Source organism: Cyprinus carpio, chromosome B16 (genome assembly GCF_018340385.1).
Source record: "Cyprinus carpio isolate SPL01 chromosome B16, ASM1834038v1, whole genome shotgun sequence".
Classification (NCBI taxonomy): domain Eukaryota; kingdom Metazoa; phylum Chordata; class Actinopteri; order Cypriniformes; family Cyprinidae; genus Cyprinus; species Cyprinus carpio.
In genome coordinates this window covers 28,389,113-28,395,112 of record NC_056612.1, presented here as the reverse complement: position 1 = coordinate 28,395,112, position 6,000 = coordinate 28,389,113, and positions in this window count along the sequence as shown.

The window sequence follows — 6,000 nt, the reverse complement described above, 5'->3', positions numbered from 1 at the left end:
GAAAGCCAGCAAAAATGCAAAATAAACATAAATCATAAAAAAAATCTGATTTGTACAAACCTCTTGCATGATGACAAAAGACTGGATTTGAAATCCAAATCAAAACTGAATGCATGTTAGCACACAAACCCTGTTTGTTTTTCAAATAGTTTCTAATATTACTAAGAACATCAGTCTGAGTGTTGGTGCATCTGATAATATCTACAGTATTTGAGGCGTTTCATGCATTCATGCATATCCTGCAGTGGCACCATTATGACACCTACTGGTTGCAATGCATAAATTACAGTGGAATAAACTAAAACATTTTAGGTCCAATTCAGAAAAAAAAGATGCAAAAGGAGTGATTTTTTTCTCTCATTTATTTAAATGATTTAAATATATACATATATAAAAACTATGCAAATAGCAGCTGCTACATTGCACATTTCAAACATGGATTTTGGACACCACAACTTCAGCTTGAATATCTTATGTTACCTAGCAGATGAGTCTTAGATATCTCAAAATAAAAATTAGATATCTCGTGAAATAAAACAACACTGGTTTGTTCTAGGACAACATTAGCAACATGTTCAGAGGATGAAGCTGGTGAACAGACTAGAAACGCTGAGTTAGCAAACAAAACAAGAGGAAACCGTTACGATACAACAGCAGAACGTCAGTCGCTCAAACACAGTTGACCAAACTCGCCTGTTCCTGTCTCTGTTTGTCCACGGCACGCTCCATCGCTTTCAGAAAAACCTCGACTGTCATTGTGGAGGACTGGAGACAGAAGAGTTCACGTGATTACAACAAACAAAGACTAAACTGCATATATTATATATTTAATGTATATTATTGAGACACTGTTAAGAGATTGGTTTTGTTTGCAGCTTTTGCATGCACTAGTCAATTTTTTAGATTTTGCACTATTTTGCTTCAGACTAGAGGAAAGAAAACATCCAAAATACACATTTAAGTATTTATTTTATTACACTTTATCTATAAGTGTCTGTAGATTTAAATTCCAATACATATATCTTTAAATACCACGTGGGATTTCTTTTTTCTCTAGACAGGTTTTTATATAGTTTTTTTTTATGTATACATTATACACCATATATCATTCACACCCTGGTTTATGCAACATTTTAATCCTAAAAACATGTTGTTGTTGTTTTTGCCTGTTGACAGTATTGTCTGATTAATGGAGTGATATTAATTAAATATGTTTTATGTATTGTTTTATTAATGGAGGACTTACATCCTATGTTCAGATTTCTGTTCTTGAAATGCATGCAAATGTGTGCATATTTCATCAGAAGATGCATATATTAATATTATCACCTGGGCTAACACGTTACAAGTAATGCGAGTTGCATAATCAGATGACTTTTTCCAAGTAACTAGTAATGTAACATTATTTTTTAATTTACAAGAAAATATCAAAGTTACTTTTTAAAATACGTAACAACAGTTACTTTGTTTTCCCTATTTCTTCCCATGTTGAGAGAAATTGAACTTTTTTAAAATTAAACAAACATGCAAGCCCAGCCCAGATGGGAAAAGCCAAAAAACACAAAAGGTGAAAGTAACGCAAAAATGAAAATATCTAAGTATTGAGATTTATTTTATTTTTTAGTGTGTAATTAATTATTGTATTTTGTATTTTAAATACTGATTATTACACTTAAATTATGCATTAATTAAAATTTATTACATGTTACTGTATTTGTGTCTGGTTGGTATATTTGTATATATGTATATTTTTTTTTTTTTAGTGAGTAATGCAATATTGCGATTTTGCGTGAAATATTGCATGCTTATATATAATTAATCTCTAAAATAAAAAAACTTTGTGAATTTTTTTGTGTCTGTCAACAGCATTTTCTGGAAGGATAAAATGATGATATCCAGATTTAATGATGATATTTATAATTTTGTGCTGTTGTGTTTTATGATGTTCTGTGGAAAATATGCAAATTAGTGCATATTCAATTAGATTGTGCTTTGTTTAGAATATTTAGATACAAAACAATAGTCTTAATATACTGTGATTGTTTTAATTTACTTTGTTTTAATCAGTTTGCCTTGTTTTTGAAATTTATATATTGTGATATATTTATTATTGTGAACTATATTACTTACTGAAGAATTGTTTATTCTGATTGTTGCCATCCTTGCATCACAGCAGTGACCCACTCAAGGTCATGCACTGCAGTGATTTCCCATGCTTTAATTCTGTTGATTTTAATATTGTATTATTCAAATAAGATTTTACTTTACATGGGTAGCTTTAGATAGAAATGGGATTTTCCTCAAGGCTCGTCCACTGAGTCCCTCACTCCTCCTGTGCAGAAAGAGACACTCGTGAAGACCCATTCTCTGAGACTCTCAGCACTAGCTGCATGAAAAGCAAACACTCACTGGGCGAGGTTCCTCAGCGTTAAGCTCAGACGGGTCACGTCGCTCTCCATGAAGTCCATGGTGCCCAGTTCCTCCAAACTCAGCAGCTGCTGTCTGGGGTAGATGATGTGACGCTGCAGGGAAAGTTCAGATCAAGTCTGCGGAAGTCCAGCAGAATAACAGAGGCGTTTAATAGTTAAAGGAACTGAAAACACGCTCACCTATCATGAGTTCCTTGCCGACAGACAGATAGATGTTGGATATGGCGCTGGCGCTCGGGGGGCCGATGTTACATGCGCTTTTATAATCAGCTCGTTCCCACAAAGGCCAGATCGATCTTTTCTGTGAACGTTGGATGTTGGTGAGGATTAACAACATTTGGATGCCGATCAGCGAAACACAAGGTTTGTATTCTTGTACATGACCCCATTTTTACTTCATTTCTTGATGTTTTCAACATTCTTTGCATGAACAGGAGGGCAAAGGTGGCATTAAAAGTTATTATATTATGATGAAGACGACAAAAATAACTGAAATATCCTCCAATAATCAGGCACATACGAGCAGGAGCGTGCATTAGGAAACTAGCCGTTCTGATTCCAGCTTGCTTTGTAATGAAGAGGAGTGGTGCAGAACAGAGTAGAAACTGACCGTTTGATCTGGTCGAGCTGGGTCAAGCACTGGCAATTGACCACCCTATACTAGCGTCCGCGGCTCTGTGGTTCTGCTTGACGGGCGTCTCGCTCCGCGCGGGCCCTTCCCGCTTGAGCGGCGCTCCGCGCGGCCGTGAGACTCTCCACCTGACAAACACACATCATTAACCCTCAGCGACCTGCGATGTTTGTATACAGCATATATACAACTTTCACTAAGTTTGCTCAAGTCACAATATGCACAATTTTTTTTAATTTTTTAGTAAAATGTTGTATATTTTTTAAGAAGGTGTTTTTTGTTGTTTAAATATTTTATTTTTACTTTTATTTATATTTTATTATTAATTATACATTTTATTATTTTATTTTATATATATATATACACAGTACAGACCAAAAGTTTGGAAACATTACTATTTTAATGTTCTTTTGAAAAAGTTTCTTCTGTCTCATCAAGCCTGCATTATTTTCAAAATACCGAAAGTAAATATTTGATTCTGTTATACTTTAGAAAAAAATTTACATTTATTACATTTAAAACATTTACATTTAGATGAGATTTATCTTATCACACGTGATCCTTTAGAAATCATTCTAATGACATGATTCATTATCAAAGTTTTGATAACAGTTCCAAGCTGCTTAATAACTGTCTTTCAGAATCATGTGAACTTTTTTAGGAAACTTTGATGATATACAAGTAAAAAACCTGAAGAAAACATGTTTTTAATTTGTTTTTAATATTATAAAATAAACATGTATATACTACACTACCGTTTTTTTCTTTTCTTTTTTTTAATAAAATCAATACTTTATATCCAGCAAGGATGCTAAATTGATAAAATGATAAGTAAAGAAAATATATTATTAGGTAAATATTATTATTAAATTTTTATTTATTGAATAATTTAAGTCTCTTTAAGAACCTTTTAATTCATCAATCATATGAGTACAAGAGAACGGTTTCCAACACGCATAATAGAATCAGATATTGAAACTGATTTCTAAATGATCACGTGATAGACTGGATTTTACAACGTGACACTGGAGCTGGAGTTATGAATCTCGCTGTATAAATTCAGCGTTACATCACAGTAATAAATTAGTTTTTTTAATAGTATCGTTACTGTATATTCAAGCGAAAACTATTATTTAAGTTGTAATAATATTATCACAATATTATTTCGTTGTTGCTGTATTTTGACTTCGCGATCAATAATGCACCTCTGATGAGCAGAATAAACTTCTTTTCAAAACATTAAAATAGTAACTGTTTCCAAACTTTTGTCTTGTATCTGTATATAGTTCTATTTCTAATATAGGTCAGTGATGGAAAAAAACTTCAATGCATCTAAAATTTGTTACTCAGAAATTTTTGAGACCATTTTTTCGAATTGTACAAACAATGCAACGCTGGGTCAAATGATTTTTTCTTTAGTTCTGACAGCAGATGTATTCCATTCAGATAAACAGAGCCACAAAAATTAGCACACTTTTAGACAATTTTCAGCTCCTTCCTATTACACTATGCATTTTTTTTTTAAATTCAAACTACAGTAAGTGGTTTTGAAATTACGATATTCTTCCTTTAAAATATGCTTAATAATATTATCACTGTATTTCAATAGTATGGAAATATCCAATTTCTTAACTTATTCAGGCTGTATTTCTAAGTGGTTGAAATTCCCCTTTATTTTCCACAAAATAAATTTTTGTGCATCAGCTGTCTTGGTCGCTGTAAATTTTGCTAGCAGAATACTGTTCACTTACGGGTCTATACAACATTGTGATGAAATATTGCATATATATACTAATGTATCTACTTTATTTACTCTAAAAACACTTTTTTCTGGTGTTTTTTCATATTGACGCAACGAATATCGAAAATCCTCTTGTTATTGCTCCATTATGCCTTTCCAGAAGATTTGTGTACAAATTCTGTGCATATTTACGGTAAGATAATGCCCTATTGGTGTAAAAATTTTACCTAAACATATTTATTTTATATAACTAATGGGTTTAATAAAGAAATTCAAATATCGAAAAAAATATTAAAAAGTACCAGAAATATCTATTTTGGGAAAAATTGTGCTGGAATTGGAACGTAAACAAACAAAAGTGATTTTCACTCAACCAAATTCTAAATCAATGCTCATTCATTAGATACTGAATGTTGATATTTCACCATGAGCTGCAGCGTTGTGCTAATAGCACCGTAACGCAAGGCAACAAACGCACTTTTAGACTGGTTTAAATGTGTTAAAAGAAAAAAAGAGAAAAAAGGAATCCTCATCTATCGCAAAAACCCAGAGCGTCTTTATCAGCGATTAGCTCCTGAATCTTCTGAACAGCTTTTTGTACCAGTTTTTCCTCTCATCTGTAAACAGCAGTCAGAATGTTAATGATGTTTCAGGACACGGGCATCTGAGTAAAGGCGTTGTTCAGAGCAGACAGATCCAGATGTACCTCTGAGACCCCTTGGAGAAGAGGGCTGTGGCATGTTTGATCTCCACGAACTGGCTGTGTAGCATAACCTGTCCAGGGTGGAGAACACACAAACAATGGATCTACACGGGACGCTCAGCACGCTGCCTCTCTTGATTTAATAGGAAGGCGTCTCAACCTGTCTGACAGTCCCCTGATGGAGAGACTTCTGGGCAAGTCTTTACACTCGAAGAGCGTCTTCCCCTGTGCCAGTGCGGCCCTGACTGCGTGTGGAAAGATATACGACACTGGTTAACATAACGTGAAGACAGAAACGTGCGGAGCTTTCAAACAGGCTTTTATGTGTCTTACCAGTAAGGAACACAACACGATTCCCACGTATCAGATTGCCTTGTCGCGCGTTGTCTGTCAGAGAAGAAAATTGTGGTCGAAACGTAATCCAATAGCTTTGTACGGAATTGACGACAAAGTCTACGTGTATGGCTCATAATGCTAGTGTAAGAAAAATACAACA